The 18,676-nt window shown below is 36.1% G+C and overlaps 1 protein-coding gene across 10 annotated transcripts in view; it reads left to right on the top strand.

Moving 5' to 3' along the window:
• The window catches only part of camta1b (calmodulin binding transcription activator 1b), a 381,970-nt gene that overhangs the window by 62,534 nt on the left and 300,760 nt on the right, over positions 1–18,676 (top strand). The gene's annotated exons all lie outside the window — the stretch shown is intronic.

Here is an 18,676-nt window from a genome sequence, read left to right as displayed (position 1 = left end):
GTTTCCATCATGGGATACAAAAATAAATAAGGTAATAACAACTTTATATTTCAAATTTTTTTTTTTCCCCTAGAAATTGATTTTTATATCTCACAATTTTGACTTTTTTCCTAGAAATGAACTGTATATCTCAGAATTCTGACTTTTTTCCCCTCAGAAATTGCATTTATATCTTACAACTCTGCATTTCTGAGTTTTCAATTCTTACTTTTTTTCCCCATAATTCTGGGTTTATATATCACAGTTGTGACTTTTTTTTATCTCTCATAATTATTATTATTATTATTATTATTATTTTTTTTTTTTTTTACTAAAAGTACTAAAAATTGAGTTTATATTTCGCAATTCTAAATTTTTGTTTCACAAATCTCATAATTCTGACTTTTTCATAGAAATTGAGTTTGTATCTCACATTTGTAACTTTTTTTTTTCTTGCAAATCTGAGTTCATAACTTGGAGTTCAGATTTTTTTTTTTTTTTTTTTTTTTTTTTAATTAAGAATTAAGTTTATATTTCGCAGTTCTAAATTTTTGTCTCGCAAATCTCTTTTTTCCTAGAAATTGAGTTTATATCTTATAATTCAGTTTTTTTTTATTAAGTTTATATATCACAACTATGACTTTTTCCCTGGAAATTGAGTTTATATCTTACAATTATAACTAATTTCCCCCAAAAGTTTATATCTTGTAATTCAGACTTTTTTTTTTTTCTGGTGGAAACTAGCTTCCATACATCAGTGTTGTTTGTTTTATTTGTCAATGTTTGCACTTTCTTCCCCAATCTCCCCAAAGAAGGAATGTTATCTTTTCATTTTATATATTTTATATATTCTGTTTATTTTTCATACATATTCTTTGGAAAATGTGAGTTTTTTTTTTTTTTTTGTCATTTTTGTTTCAGTTCCAAAATCATTTCACTTCAATTCGATTATTTAGACCACCTGAAAGAAATTCTTTAATGGTATAGGAATAGTTAAAAAATATCTATATCTGTATTTTTACATTGATACCATGTAAATTAATACGGTAGAGTTGTAAAAGTTGACACGAGTAGTTGGACTATCCTTGTCGCCAAGACTCGGCAGAAATCGTCTCTCCTGCTTAACAGATGACGGGAATCAACTGCTCCTCTTATAGCTCATTCATTCCTGACCGTCTCCAAATCCTCAAACGTCCAGTTAACAAACCGGCATCCCACTCGCACTGAAGCGGACGGGTAAACACACACGCAGGGCTGTGACAGCTGACCTTAATAAGCCCTCGTCGGGTCTGACCTCCGCATCCAGGCCTGTCCTGTGAACACAATCGGGACGGCGATCCAGACAGCTGTTTTTTATCTGCTCTGAGCTCTGCCGTCACGTACATGAGGCCGGCGTGACAGGTGCACTATGATGTGAACAGCTTTCAAGGGCGGCTCATCAGTATGACAGCTAGCGTGTCCTCTTTTGTGAGGGTTCAGGAAGCCAGGCAAGGTTTGGTGCAGTAGTTTTGGCGACGCAACACCATTTTGTCATGGTGCTAAGCTCTGCATTAGTTAAGGAAAATTAAGTGTCAGGTACAGTATAGACAGGCCACAGTGCTTTACTGACTTTATTAAGCCAAGAGCATCTTGTATTATAAACCCACTGATGCCATTCACCATCAAGTTTAATTAAGAACAGTTAATTGCAAAATCTAAATCAGTGGAGTCCTAAATTATGCTTTCCGACATCACTAATTATTGCTAATTATGTTTTGTATGCAGTTTATCAGATTTTTATCAGATGGATTTCAGTAGATTTCTTTATTATTTTATGCTCATGATTAAATTTGTCAAAAACATTTTGTGGGGCATATTTCATGACAAAATCAAAAAGAAATAAGAGAAAATATCATACCAAAATTATAAGAAAATATTTTATTAGACATTTTAATTAGTTTTCCCCTTGTAACTATTTTTTAATTAAACACATTTAGACAACTAAATTCTCAAGTATTTGTAAATTGTTTTGTTGTACAATATTTTAGATATTTGCTGAATTCAGAGAAAGTCAGTATGGCCTTTTTTTGCATTTTTCTAAAATGGTAAAAAAAAAAAATATATTACAGTAATATGAATCACCATTTAGACTAATGAGAAATATTCAATCAGATGAATTTCAGTAGACTTTTTTATTATTGTATGCTTATGATTAAATCAGTCAAAAACATTTTGTGGGACATTTAATCACAACATTAAAAGAAGAAATATTTGAGAAAATATTTGGCAAAATTGAGAAATTATTTTATTAGACATTTTTGTACATTTTCCCCCTTGTAACTATTTTTTTAATTAAACACATTTGGACAACTAAATTCTCAAGTATTTGTAAATAGTTGTTTTGTTGTACTAAATTTTAGATACTCGTTGAATTAAAAAACAACTTTTTTTTTTTTTTTACAATTTTCTTTATGCAAAAAAATAAAAATAATAAAAAAATAAATAAATAAAAATTTTAGTGAAATATGGCATGTTTTCATGAGATTCACATTGATAAATTAAAAGCAATTAAAATAATTTGTTTTTTTTTTTTATTTATTTATTAATATGTATATCAAGGTAAACCTTGGTAGTCCAGCATTTAGGAAAAGATCCTCAGCGCAGAATAATGCTGCGTGCAGAAAACAATGCAGAAAGCCGCTCCATAATATGAGGAGAGGAGTTGATGTTGAAATGCCTCAGCAGTTTTCAATTTCCGACAACACCTAGAAACAGCCAAGACCCCGAGCCAGCTATTATTTCCCACACAATCATCAGCCCCATACAAACCCTCTCCTGTGACAATTTTCAAAGCCTCTCCAATATCACTGTGCCGTGCACCTACTTACAATTGCCATCAATTAGCTTTGTGTATTAATGTTCCGCTTTGCGGCAACGCTACGACGCAGCATAAAGATGCTGTCACTCGAAGGTGCATCGCTCATTTGCGAGATAAGGTAAAACAAATTGCCCCATTGTTTTATGCTGCAGCACCGGTGCAGATAGGTTTCAAATAGAGGCTGTCACAAAGCGAACAGCAGGCGTTTTGAACAATAGATCAGAGAGATTCGCCTAAGCTGCACGCAGGGGTCGGATCCTTCATAATCCACCTCGACCTCTAACGCTTTCCTCGCGGACACTCGGTCTTTTGAGGCTGTATTTGTATAACCTTGCTGTACGGATAAGCCTTTGGGTCATACTGACCCATATGACTGATGTCCTCTTTTCAACGTATACGTCCCGTCGGACCGGGCCCTCCTTCAGATAGAGGTCAGATAGTTTTGATTACAATGCCCTGCTCTGTTCACGATACTATCTGCCTTTTACCTGAGAGGAGGCTCTTTCCACATCATTCATCTTTGCTCTTTGAGTAGCTCTGGTAAATAGTACACATTGTGTTTGTTCTCTCTCCGGGGGAAGATGGATTTAATAAATCTTTGTGATATACTACTTGTCTTATCATCGGCAAGTACCTCACTCAACCTTTTAGCAGGAAAGGAAAAAACATATAAGTAAGCCAGAGTCAATAACGGCACATCACTAGTGTTTGTCTCTGCGGCGCTAGCAGAGGTTTGTTTGCTCTGACCCTGTTCAGAGACATACCATACTATACTACGCCTCTCGTACACTCGTACAGGTTTAGTACAAGCTGTACCGATGTGGTGCCGTGTCATGAACAATTCAGTCGGCCTACTGAAGACCCAAGAAGCGATCCCATTGGCTGAAAGAACTTAGCATGGGTACTCCATCCAGTGCCTGAATAGACATTCTACAAACTTTGTTTAATACAAACGTATATATCATATATATAGAGGGAGAGAGAGAGAGAGAGAGAGAGAGAGAGGGATGGATGGATGGATGGATGGATAAAAGTAAAATTGATTTAAAAAAAATAAAATATGAGATGAAATTCTAATTTAAAAAAAAACTCAATAATTGTATGTATGTATGCATGTATGAACGGCTGTGTGTTCACCAGAAACTGAAATTAAAACGGAAATCTTTTATTTTACATATATACTATAATTGATACTGTTTTATTGATAGAAATGTATAAATGATGAAATTCCCATGTGAAATAAATAAATAAAAAAAAAACATTAATTGTGTGAAAACATGTATATGTATATTGTTTTATTGATAGAATATTATAAAAATAAAATATGAGAAATTAAATTCTCATGTGAATTTAAAAAAACTACAGTAATTTTAAAAAGATATATGTATATAATAAAATCTTTTATTTTACATATGTACTATAATTTATATTATATTTTGATAAAAGTAAAATTGCTAAAAATAAAATGAGAGATAAATAAATAGATAGATAGATAGATAGTGATTTTTTTTATTTTTATTTTACATATGTACTATAATTTATTATGTTTTATTAATGAAAGTAAAATGTGCAAAAATAAAATATAGGGGAGATTAAATTCTTAATTGAAATTGTCAAAAAAAGAAAAGAAAAAAGAAACCTACGTTTATTTTGGAATAATAATAATTACAAAAATTTCAAATGAGATTAAATTCTCATGTGAAATTTTCAACATCAAAAATAAAACTGCATTAATTTTAAAAAGAATTTCAAATAAATTCTCAAAGAAACAAGTTAATTTTGAAAAAAAAAGAAATTAATGGACAATGTGTTACTCTTTACTGCTTGTTTTAAAAAAAAAAATACACGCACACATTATTATTATTATTATTATTATTATTATTATTATTTTTATTATTTTTTATTATTCTTTTTCTAAAATTTATTTTTAAAAGTGTAATAGTATGTAACCAAAACTCTCCTTTGTTTAGTTTAACTTAATGCCAGGTGATTAGCCTGCTAGCTTCTAGCTTAGCCTATTGTCTATGCAAATGAAAATGTACAATTATGTTTTTATGCACGTTATATGTTTACCTACTGCCTACACTAGAAACTGAAATTACTATGTTTTATTTTCAGGCAGGAAAGCACATTGTAGTTTGTTGTGTAGGGCTAGTGTTTAAAATTCAATACAAGCATATAATTGTTTGATCGAGTCACGTGAGATGATGTATGCATATGCATAGTCATAACCGGCTTTGTTGGGCAGCAAAGCTGCAAGAAATCAAATATTAGCATGATGTCCCTCACGATGTGATAAGATAAGCGACATCGACTTCATCCCCCTCCAAACAAAAACGCGTGTCAGGTCTGCCTCGCTCACCACAGCTCAGCAACTTTGCCAAATATGAAATATTTATTTTGCTGAGAAAAACTGAGAAAAAAAAACGACAGTTGTGAGAACCGTCAGAAATACTGTGCACATCAAAGATGCTCTTTGCTTTTAAAGCTCAAGTAATCTTTACAACCCCGGTCATGTTCAATCACGGCTTCGCGCGCGGAAATAATAATAACAGAAGCTAAGAGAATCCTCGCTCATTAAACACGCCTTTCGTGACAAGGAATGTCAGAAATCGAGATTCGATGTAATCCTAAAGCTCCAAAATGACTCTTATGACAGTAAACCTGGTCGTGTGTATCCAACATGCGTTCGTTTCCCCTCAGGCGGCGTGTTGAGATGCCAGACAGCTGTAAGGAATATGTATTTGCATGGGTTTCCGTCTCCATGCTTCACGCTGACGCCTGTTGTGAAGATACAGTGTTTCCTCGGTTTGCTTTGTCAGACTCCATTGTAATTCCAAACCAGGTACAGGGAGGAAGGGAGCTTTAAACATGAAATCAATGAGGACTACGGACACCAATCTATGGAAAAAAAAAAAAAAAAAAGGGAGTGGGGGGGGGGAATCAAAATTTGAGGCAGTTGCGCAGGGACCATCTCATTTAGCCGGAGCTCAGAGGCATGCCAAGATTAATATACCTCGCCTATTTGGTTGCATATTGCATATCCCTCCTCGACTCGAGTCTGTCTGGGCCGGCGGGCCCCACAGTAGCACAGATCATTTTTAAAGCGCTTCATTATTTTACCAACCAATCTCTCTCTCTCTCGACCAGGTCTCTCCATTGATTTAATTAGTGTGCAGAGAGAAACTCTGCGTTTGAGATGTTCCATGATCTCTATTATGTATGCCGGAGCATCATTTGGTAATCTGCACCATGTCGGCTTTCTTTATTGGCCGGCGGTGAGGTGGACTCCCGAGGAGCCCGTTTTCTGACGGCCACCGTGACCATGATAAAGTATTGGTGGGCTTTGGAGCCCTTGCTTTTCATTTTTATTTTATTTATTAATTTGAATGCGTGCGTGTGATATGCTCTGCATTTCGTCAGGACCGGTTGGAGAATCGGATAAATTCCAAGATACCGAGAATGGACCCTTGAGGAACACCGTTGCGCAGAGACAGTGATTAATGCACACGACTTACCTACACTTTATTAATACTTAAGGCAACACTTCATCATGTTTCAGCAAAAATTAGCTCACTTGCAGCGATTAGTGCTTTTTTTTTTTAACCAGCTCAGATAAATTCGTAAGAACATCTGTGAGCCCGAACATATACGAATCCATGATTTGGTCAAGAGGGGAGGAATGCTGAGCGAGTTTCCTTAGGCTGAACGGGTGTAGCATCTGCCTTTACGGCGTTCTGGCAGAGTTTCTGAAATGAAATGAGCTAATCAGTTTGTGCCATGCTTAATTTAATCTCCCCAGTGCCGCGCTATCGATTTGAGTTTTGACTCCTGATTTACGAAAAGCAGAAGAATAATGTCATATAGTAATGAGGTCATGTTATTAAACGGGAGCGGCTACTGAAATGTTCTTACAAGTTCTTTCTTTTTTTTTTTAGTGAGATTATATTTTATAAAACTTTAAGCTAGTTAAGGCTGGTATTAACAGAAGCACACAGGAATCATGCTTTGTTTTAATACAAGTAATACAATAATTATTTTACTTGGGTTGTAACTAAAGTTTGGAGTCAGTAGGATACAGTTTAAATAAAAAGTAAAAAAAGAAAGAGTAATATTATGAAATATTATTGCCATTGAAAATAACAGTTTTCTGTTTTAATATACTTTAAAATATAATTTATTTATGTGATGCTAAGCTGAATTTTCATCAGCCATTACTCCAGTCTTCAGTGTGACACGATTCTTCAAAAATCGATCTAATATGCTGATTTATTATCAATGTTGGAAACAGTTGTGCTGCTTAATAGTTTTTTCAGCATTCTTTAATGAATAGAAGGTTAAAAAAGAACAGCTTATGTTCAAAATAGAAATCTTTTCTTACAATGTAAGTCTTTACTGCCACTTTTTATCAGTTTAACACATCCTTGCTAAATAAAAATATTAATTTCCTTCAAAGAAAAAATGTAGTGACCCCAAAACTTTGAACGGTAGTGTACATTGTTACAAAAGATTGATTTCTTTTTCTTCTTTTTAATGTTTTATTCATCAAACAATCCTGAAAAAGTATCACAGATTCCAGAAAACCAGCACAACTGCTTCCAACATTGATAATAAATCAGCATATTAGAATAATTTCTAATATGCTGATTAGAAATCTAGAATAAATTTTATTTTTAAGTATATTAAAATAGAAAATAGCTATTTTAAATTCCAATAATGTTTCACAATATTACAGTTGTTTTTCTGTATTTTTAATCAAATAAATGCAGCCTTTATGAGAAAAGTCTTCAAGAAATCAGTGCTTCTATTCAGCAAGGTTGCATTATATTTGATCAAAGAGATTAATAATGTTTCAAAAAAACAAAACAGAAAAAAAAAAAAAATGACACCAAAGACTGGAGTAATGATGCTAAAATATTCAGCTTTGCATCAAACGAATAAATTCTGTTTTATAGCATATTATTAATTTTATTAATTTTATTAATACACTATTTTAAATTGCAATAACATGTCACAATAATACAGTTTTTTTTTTCTGTATTTTTAAACAAATGAATGCAACCTTGGTGAGCAAAAAAGACTTGCTTAAGAAATTAATGCTTTTACTCAGCAAGGTTGCATTAAATTGATCAAAAGTAATAGTAAAGAGATTAATAATGTTGCAAAACAACAACAAAAACCAAATAAATGCTATCCTTTTTAGTTTTCTGTTCATCATATATCACGGTTTCCAAAAAAAAAAAAAAATCAGCAACTGTTTTCAAATCGGCATATTAGAATGACTTCTGAAGGGTCATGTGACATTGAAGACTGGAGTAATGATGCTGAAAATTCAGCTTTGCGTAACAGGAATAAATTACATTTTAAAATATATTCAAAATTTCTTTAAACAAATAATTTTTCAAAATATACAGAAAAAAACAGAAACCAATATACCAATTAAATATACCAATTAAAATCCAGTGAGAATTTAAGCATGGGCTTTGTGCATTAACTTCAGAGCTAGGGAAGATGGGAAGCCTGATTATGATTGAACACGAAGGAATTTTGGTGTGGATTTTGTGTTCAGCAGGTCCGTTTTTTGGTCGAGATGAACAGAGGAACAGACAGAGATAAAGAGGTGTAGAGATGTAGCAGTACATCTAAAGAAGGGCTGGTGGGATGCGAGTTAGGGGCCAGACCAATATAAAACCTCATTACTGTGGCGTCATGGAAAATGTGTGCACTTTACACTCCATCTAGCAGCACTTTTGCTGGATAAGCACTGTTCTTATTTGGCCCTTTGTAAAGGCCTGTTTCATTAAGGCCAGTTTTCAGCACCATCCTTTTAGTACAGGTGACACCTGCTGCCGTCACCTCGACACTTCGTCTTTGTCTCGGAAACCCATTCAAGGGCTGCGTGTCCGTCAGAGATGCTTTATTAGATTTCAGTCAGTCTCTTATGAACTGTTCAAAGAGTCGTTAGATCTGTTCCAAAACCTCGCCTCGCTTGCTGCTCCCTACAGTATCCAAAACAAAAGGAACCTAAGAAGTGACTGATTTGGAACGCTCTACCATGCAGACAGATGATTTAATTACAGGTGATACTAGAAATGATGTGATTAAATTAGTATGCATTTTATATATGTATAAGTTTTTCCTATGTCATGTTTGGTTGAGTTTTAAAGGTACTCTGTTACAGAAAGCATGGTTCACGATAGGAGTTACATCAATGTCTTTCTCTTTGGAAATGGAATCTCTCTTTGAAGGCAATGATTGAAGGCCATAAATGCATACAGCGTGAGCCTTGATGGTGTCGTGAAGGAACGGTCAGTGCATAAATGATCATTTCACGTCTTCAAAGAAAGAAAGAAAGACTCCAAGGAAAATACAAAACTGAAAAAGCACCAGTCAGTCCAGAATTGCAAATGTGTGTCTCATATACAGCACACACACAAGCACAAACAACATTGCGAAGCAAGACATTAAAAAACATGTCCTTGCATAAAATTTGCACCAATAAAAACTGCAGATGCAGAAAATGCAGCTGAAAAAAAAGGTCAGTGGCATAAACCGGCTGCAATTATAACAATGCCGGCCGAAAAACCAGTCTGCGCTCGGCTAATTAGCCAACAAACAAAGTCTCTCCCTCGGTATTTAAAACACTGTGCCTTGTGCGTTATGCACCAGATATGCTCTGGTTTTGTCTGGGTGTACACTGACTGGCTGACTGCTACGTGCTTGTCCAGACTGCAGCTGAAAAATACAAATAAATAAATAAAAATAATAAAAAATTAAGATGATTGTGCCAGCCTCGGGCCTTAAAAGCATCCCGCTGAGTTTGGCAACTGGCACTCAGCGCCGCTCCAAATTTAGATGGAGCTGCTCTTTGCCCAGTCTTTCTGAGGGACGTTGGTAACATTGAAGAGTTGGAGAAAGATCACATGCTGGATGGATTGGTAGGAGGTTTAGTTTTTTTATTAAAAAATGCAGTAACCAGTGTGCACTTTGGATCAGTGTTGTTTTACTATCATAGATATTTTTTTTGTTAATATTTTGAATTTTTGTTTGTTTTTGTTTTACTTTTAATTTATGTGTTTGTGTTTTTGCCAGTTTAATTAGTTTTTTTTTATATCTCTTGTAGTCATTTAGTGTTATTTTTTATTTTCTTTTTTAAAGGATTAGTTCACTTTTAGAATAAAAAAAAAATTCTGGCAATTTTCTCACCCCTATGTCTTCCAAGATTTTAACGTCTTTCTTCATTCGAAAAGAAATTGAGGTTTTTGAGGAAACCATTCTGGGATTTTTCCAGGATTGTGGACTTGAATGGGTGCCAACGGGTTGAAGGTCCAAATTGCAGTCTCAGTGCAGCTTCAAAGGGATATATACAATCCCAGCTGAGGAATAAGGGTCCTATCTAGCAAAACGAGTTCGTCATTGCTTGTCTTGCACCAACTCGACTTCACGCATTTACGTAGTCACGTTGGAAAGGTCACATGTGACGTAGGTGTAAGTACCGATCCAGTGTTTACAAAGCGAACGTGCAAGGAAAATCAGTAATGTCAGACGATTTTGAAGTTGGAGGAAAATTGAGATATTTACCTACCCTACCTTTTGAACCGGTGTACACAGATGACGAACCAACCACACGTGACCTTTCCAACGTAATGTGTGAAGTCGTCACGTATGGCAGAGCTAGTGCAAGATGAGCATTTGTAGTTAAAAAGTATATTATTTTTATTATTTGTTTTTAGAAATAACCGATTGGTTCACTAGAACATTATTCCTCGGCTGGGATCGTGTAGAGCCCTTTGAAGCTGCAATGAAACTGCAATTTGGACCTTCAACTCATTGATCCCCCATTGAAGTCCACTATATGGAGAAAAATCCTGGAATGTTTTCCCCAAAAACCTTGATTTCTTTGCAAATGAAGAAAGACATGAACATCTTGGATGACATGGGGTGAGTAAATTATCAGGGCATTTTATTATGAAACTAATCCTTAATTTTTTTTTTTTTTATTTATTAGATGTCGTTTTAGTGCTATAAGTCAAACTAAACTATAACTCTTAACTTAAAGATGTGTTACCGTGATTGTTTACATATATATTGAGCACTGGCAACCTTTGCAAACATCTTATATTTAATGATGTAAGGTTTAATAATGTTATGTTTTACAGAACTAAAGAAAGAAATACTCTATGCATCCAACGGTTATTTGTTTATTTTTAAATTAGGTGCTGTTCGCATAGGATTTGTTCTCACATTGAGAAACAGCTAGACGGAGTGCAGCGGAAGCTGGCAGCATCATAAATTAAGTTTTCTCTTTTCCTGGCCAAATGAGTTCGCGGTGTGCAAAAGACCTAGAATAGTCCATACACCAAATTAAAGATGGCGTGGCTGTTGAGATTACAACTAGCGTGCTTAGTTTTCACAGATAAAATCCCCGCCTTGGTCGTAAATTGTGTTACTGGCTCTGGGATGCTGTTCTCTAATTGGATCCTTGTAATTGGGCAAGTGGAGCTAAACAGCCGGATTCCTGTTTGTTTATACCTCTCCCCCATATTAGTAACGTGCTGCGACTCCTCAAACAGGCTGAGGGGTCACTAGCATCTAGCCAAAGGCATAATTAGTCACTCATTCTTAGCATATGCCTCACTAGTAGCCCGGGCCAATTATTCATGATTAACTCGAGTCGCAGTGCGAGCGGCTGATTCATGCCTGCCCACACCGGCTCACTATCTGAAAGATTCAGAGCAGAGAAGGAAATAAAAAAATAAAACAAAGCCTATAGTTTTTTTTTGAGAAGATGAAAGAGGAGCCCTTGATGCAAGGGGCATTCAGCCTGCCAAGTGTCTGTCAAGGTTCTCAAGCACCCTGCAAAGTGTGAGAAAATTGGTAAAGAAGAATAAAAAAACACTTTCGGCCCAAGATTCATAGTGTTTGAAAGAAAACCGAGACCCTAATCTGAAAATAAGTGCTAGGAGAGGAGATGGAGAGGAAGAGGGGTGAATAAGAGAGACCCCTCGGATACGTTCCGTATTGAATTTTCCCGACTTTGATCCGACTGATAGATATAGTTTAATTAAATCTAAATGGATGTCTCACCCTTGGCTTGTCAATAATAGTAGTTCTATTTTTAACATAGCGCTGAGTAAAAAAAAAACATGGACAAACTGTATTGAAAAGCATTTTAAAAGATATATGTCGAGCTAGTGAAAAGTATGGGGTTTTAATGATTAGCCGAATGCTTAAGGGTTAGAAATGACTACTTAAGACTCGGGCGTCAATGTGTTATCAGACCTGGGCTGTAATAAAATCATGACTTCATTATTGTTATGAGAGCTTGTTCCACTTTCATCACAAGGCTCTAGCCGTGTGCCGTTCTGAATCTCTATTTAACTGACACGTTCGCTTAATAAATCAGCTGTTTGAGTCACTTAGAAGGTTTAATTGTAACCTCACTTTATTTATAGCTTTCATATACGCATATGTAATTATGATATTTTGATGTCTGTACGTCTGCACATGGAAATTTATCAGAATCACAGCATGCTGAATTAATTGCACGAACGTGCAATTGCTTTCGCAATCCATTTTGCGTCTGTAATGTGTTGCATTTCTGAGAGAGATTCAACAGAAAACTGGGCAGAAGCTGATTCTGTCAATTTGGAAGTGATTTGATTGTGGAAATTGGATGTTACACACCAGAATGGACCCAGTCTTGAATGCAACTTTGCAGTTGATTACGGGATTTTAGAAACACTGGCAAAACCCACTTCTGAGGCTTTCTGAGGCTTGGTCTTAGTCTTTTAAATTAGTCTTAGTGCTGTGTCAAATGTACAGGGTTCCCACGGGTCCTAGAAATCCTTGAAAGTTTGTGAATCTGAAAAAACTATTTCAAGGCCCTGGAAAGTTTTTGAAAATAAAGTGCTTGAATTTATTTTGTGCAACAAAAAATTCCATATTATTCCCTCCAGTCCGCTAACGTGTTATTTTGCCAACACGTCATGCCCTATGCATACTAGCTTGCTGTTTTTTTTTTTTTTTGTAGTTTGACCATACATCCTCTTTTCCCCGGACATGTTCTCTTTTTGGACCTAAAAAATGCATCCGGCCAGGATTTCTAAATCGCCCAAAATGTCTGGGATTTGGCTTTTGCTTTCTACAGTCACCATTCATTGTGTGCATTTTTGTATTAAAGCCCTACTCTGGACTGTTTTATCTATCCCGCTCCTGCTGAATTTTGGGCCATTACCGCCTGCTCACGCAGTCATTCTTATATTGAATATAATTTCCGTGCATCAGGGAGCTGCTATCATATGCGGAGTATGTAAATCTCTTTTGAATGACCGGCTATTCACTTTCACTTTCAATTTCGCAATCACACGCACTCCGTATAAAGGGACAACGTCTTACAAGATCATAAATGAGCACATTATCTGCTGAGCAGCAAATCCTGCAGCATGATTTGTCACTTCACTTGCCCAGGTGCAGAGCCGAATATTCTTCAGGTTTATGCAAAACAGAAATGCAATAAATAGAATATCAGATCTCTGTCATATGGCCAAAAATGCTTTTTTGCGTAGTTGTGTTTGACACATGGAAACTGTAACAATGTGTCCTACAAGGTAACACAATGTAACCTTGCTCTCACTTGAAATGGGTCTGCACATTAACTCCTTGAGTTTGAGGGTATTGGACCTGGAGGGTCCTTGAAATATCCTTGAATTTGAAGATAACCAAGGTGTGGGAAACCTGAATGTACTTTTTAGTTATCATATTTAGTCAACCTTGTTCTGTTTTTGTTTAGTCAAATTTTAGATTTTAGATTGAGCATTTTAGTCTAGTCTGTGAAAATCTAGTTATGTTTTCATCATGTTTAACCATGTAGTGATTGCTGTCATTTAAGAAAGCAACAGAATGTGAACTCATACTCTTGGTTTACTTTCCCTCATCTAGTATACTGATTTATTATAGAGTCATTCTATGTCAAATCAACTTCCCCTGCTGAAATTTGTGATTTTGTTAATATTTTTTTCTGAAGAAAGAAGTGGATTACTCAGTATTCATCAATAACATTTAATATTTTGTCTTTCATCACTATACGTAATTACTACACTACACAAGATACAAGTATCTTTCTTTAGAAAAAATATTAGCAGTCTTGGCAAAATATTAGGCTGGGGACCTCTGGTTGAGTTGACACAGAATGACCCTATAGGCTATTTAATATATATAAATTATATCAAAGACTTAGATATGCATTCTTCCTTGTCTACATTATGAAAAATGGTAAAGCTTCTCTGTTAAAAGGATACATTTTCTGCTCTGTGTTTTAATTTTATTCAATCTGGCAACCATGCTAGTTTTTCATTGCACAATGCCATCAGTGATCTGAAAACACTGACAAACATAATCTAGAGTTTAGCTATCTCCATCTGAGATGTTCATCTTAAATGAAAATGATGTGTCATGAGATAATACAACAGTGACATTCCTAATAGTATTCCTAATAGTAATTCCAGTGATTTCAAAAATTACAAATTGCAATAATGTTCCTTTATTAAAACAACAGCGGTTTAGTAAGTGTATTTATTCAGCAACCACAACTGCAAACATAATAATCAAGATCTCATGGCAAAACATTTTCATTTAAGCTGAACATCTTAGCTTATATTTTAGCTATTTTAGCTAATTTTAAATATATAAGCTTAACTTTAGCTTATATATTTGCCGGTGTTTTCAGATCATCATCTGCGCTTCCGCAATGAAGAGCTAGCATGTGCACATGGTTGCCAGATTGCAAAAATTAAGCAAAACACAGAGTAGAAAGTATATATTTTTAATAGGGATAATAGGAAGTTTTAATAGGGAAATTAGGGATTTGGGGATCTGAACTCGATATCTGGCAACCGCACACATGAAAGCTCACGTAGTAGAGGCACATATAGCATATGTTTTGTTGTCCTTTTTCCAATGAAACTAGATTTTTGTACAGTTTTTATGTTATAAAATATGTTGTCATCCCTTCTTTTAACATCAGGGATATTGCCTGTTAATATAGTCACAAGTATGGTCGTCTGATAATCATCTCGTTTTAGTCATGGAAAAAAAGCTCATCAACGAATGTTTTTCATCACAGTTTTTGTTAACGAAATTAACACTAGTTGAGATTCACCCTCCAGAGTCTTCAAATATCCCACTGGAAATATGTTCTTTTCTGAAAATATCTGCTATTATTGCAATAACCTTTATTCATTAACATTAAATAGCTTTAAATTACTGCATTATTGTAAAACTTTAGAAAGGCTATAAAGATTATGAAAACAATTTTGTTCATTAAAATAATGTGCACTGATGAATTGTTCTCAGTTAGACTAAAAATATGTATTAAGAAAGTCAATTTTGATGTCACCTTTTAAGGTTTATATATAAATAAAGGTTATGTATCAGACTTGACTGGTTTCAGTCAGGTGCGTTTGGAAAACCATTGACACGGCCATTTCACAGGAGGTTTTCAGCTCTAGTGATCAGCTGAATGGTGGTCCGACGCCCCTCTGTGCTCTGGGACAAAGGTCTAGACTCCTTCGCATGCAACAGAGCCCAAACGGCCATGTGCATCATTTCCAGGCGATATCCCACATGTTCCGATAATCCGTGCTTCTCTATAGGGAACGAAGCGTTCCTGTAACCTTGACAGAGTGTAGCCTTTGGACAAATGGAGCAGAACTGCACATAACATAAACAGTTTGATGTGAAATCAAAATGTACTTGCTTAATACAAATTCCTGGTTTTTCATTAGTGCAAAAATGCTGGTTAACAATAATAGCAAATAGAGAATAGATGTGGAAAGCTGGTGTACGTGCAGAGGGTGAACTTGACCTTCAACTTCCCTGACCAAATAATGAAGGTAAAATAAGACTGTGTCCAGTGTTATCTTTTCTGTACTCACTGTACGTTGGCAAATAACCGCATGCATTTTGCATTCGTCTAATTTAAAATGAAGTTTCAGGTCCAGCGTTGAAAGGGAAAGCGAGACATTAAACAGATGGCGAATTCCTGCCGACAATCATCCATTTTCTCTGTCATTGGTAAAGGAGAAGGGTAGCAAGAGAAAAACAATTGTATTTTGACCTGACACCAACTCCCAGATGAGAGCTGTCATTTCCTTTAAGGTCACGGAGAAATATGGGATGCAGGCAAGTAGTTATTTGAGTTAGGAGATCGAGAGCTCGCTTTTTGTCACCAGCGTCTCTCCAGACGCTCCAGCCACGTGTTTCTTTCCGTGCCCGGTGCCGCCCGGTCCGGGCTGCCCGGGACCCAGCAGGGAAGGGGGGCTGTGACACTGACAAAGCTATCTAAGGCTAGCACCATCCGTCATCCCTTCCAGTTTAGCATGAGCTATCGCACAGTCCAAAAGATGTCAGTGAACCTTATCGCCAAGGAAACCTCTCAATAACTTATTCATGATTCGCGAGGCAATCGCCCGGGCTGCTGTTTCACTTGGCAAAGTAGTCGACATTGACAAAACATTCAAGGAACGCTCGACTCGACCTGTATCCGAAGTGCTCCGGTTGGCGCCGGATATCCATCTGGTCGAAATTCTCAGCACGCTCCCCTTAGGAGGCTTTCATAGCAGGTGATGGGTTTAAGATTCTTGGCAGGGAAGCATTTTAAGAGCAATAGTGGCTGTCACCAGACAATTTCCCTTGTGGTGGGTCTGCATCTTAAAGCATTAAACCAAATGACTTCTTGGTCTGGTTCAGACAAGCTGTTTGAGCAATGGCACCGTTCGAATATTTACACTTTAATATAGCGGCTCGACTCAGGGTCCGCGGCGGCCATGGGGACGTCCCGCAGATGCTTCTCTCTTTAATGTCCGTGCTCAATTAAAGGCTTTTGATTGAACGTGGCGGCGCCGTGGATACTCGATAGCAATCACATATGCAAAAGCTGTCAGAGATATGAAGCGCTTCCCTCACGCTGTGAATTATATTGTATGCTCTTTGCATTTTATGAGCACCGTCCCCGTAATGCATTGTGCTGTTATAAGTAAATATATCTGGAATGACCTTTCTCTACACGTCAGAGTTGGGACCACTGAGAATGCTTATTAGCTCACTCCTTGCGTTTTTTCTTTTTTTCCCTTTTGCTCCTCGAAAGGTCCCGCCAGGGTGAAAGATGGAGAAAATAGATGAGTGCAGAAAGAGAGAGAGAGGCTTCACCAGCTGTGTGCCCCAAACCCATTTAGTTCCAAGACGGTGATGGTTTTTCATCGAATTCCCTGACCTGCCGTGGAATTGTCACTTTCCCCTCTAGCTACACAGAATTTGACAGGATGTAGTGACTCCTTTTTATTTCTCTTGACATAAGTTGTGTGGGGTACTTTATATACTCAAATGAGCTCACTATCCTTATTAAGCTAGAAGGCAATTTTGGACTTGGTCTGCGAGTATCATTTATTTTTTGCTGTGAAAAATTTTGAATTGAAGAATTGGCTCCATGGCTCCATATAGGAAGTTGAATTTGAATTTGAATTGAATTGAATTAACTGATTGCAATTTGAAGAAATGAATGCATTCTGGGACATGAAGTGTTCCTCCATTTCCATCACTTCAACATTTCATGGCCTTTTAAACTTTTGAACAACTTCTGTAGTTAAGTGACAGTTAAATTTTTGAATTTAAACAAAAATTAAATTAAAATTGGAATTCTGCATCCTGTTTGTGACGTCATTTCAAATTCCAAAGTTGACGCCAGTTGATAAACTGCTTAGACTAGTCTTACAAGTACACATTTGTTCAAGCTTTTAAAATCAGTTACATAAATGTAGAATGGTCTGATCTGAATGCAAAGAAACCTGGCTGCCCCTTGGTTAACGGCCTGTTAGACAGACTAGTTGTTAAAGGATTAGTTTATTTCCAGAATAAAAATTTCTTGATAATTTGCTCACCCTCATGTCATTCAAGATGTTCATGTCTGTCTTTCAGTCGAAACATTTCCTCAAAAACATTTCAGGATTTTTCTCCATATAGTGGACTTCAATGGGAGCCAATGGGTTGAAGGTCCAAACTACAGCTTCTAAGGGCTCTACACAATTGCAGCCGAGGAATAAGGTCTTATCTAGTGAAACGAATAGTCATTTTCTAAAAAAAACAAACGTTTATATTGTATTTAACCACAAATGCTCATCTTGCACTAGCTCAACTTTAGACATTACATAGTCACATTGGAAAGGTGGAAGGCGGAAGTACCAACCCAGTGTTTAGAACGTGACCGTGCAAAGAAAGTCAAATGGCATTTACAAAAAAAGGTAAAATAACGATATCAGACAATTATGAAGTTGGAGGAGAAAATGACCTTACCTTTTTGAACCGAAGTACACAGACAAAAAACTAACTGCACTTGACCTTTCCAATGTGATTATGTAATGCGTGAAGTCAAACTAGTGCAAAACAAGCGTTTGTGGTTAAAAAGTCTATAAATTAGTATTTTCTTTTAGAAACTGTCATTTCACTAGATAAGACCCTTATTCCTCGGCTGGGATAATGTAGAGCCCTTTGAAGCTGCACTGAAACTGCAATTTGGACCATTGATCCCCTTTGAAGTCCACTATATGGAGAAAAATCCTGGAATGTTTTCCTCAGAAACCTTCATTTCTTTTGGACCGAGTAAAGACAGACATGAACATCTTAGATGACATGGGGGTGAGTTTTAATTCTGGAATCTGTTAAGACATTGTGCCACTGGTGTTCAAAATACAGTAGTCACTCAAAAATGTTAAGGTTGCATCTTCAGGTCTTTAGAATTACTGGAGTTCCAGGTTGGTTAGTTAAAGCAGACAATTCTCAGCTAGT

This window comes from Labeo rohita, chromosome 11, assembly GCF_022985175.1.
Source record: "Labeo rohita strain BAU-BD-2019 chromosome 11, IGBB_LRoh.1.0, whole genome shotgun sequence".
NCBI lineage: Eukaryota > Metazoa > Chordata > Actinopteri > Cypriniformes > Cyprinidae > Labeo > Labeo rohita.
Note: the sequence above shows the minus strand (reverse complement) of the source record. Positions and strands in the feature narration are given on the sequence as shown.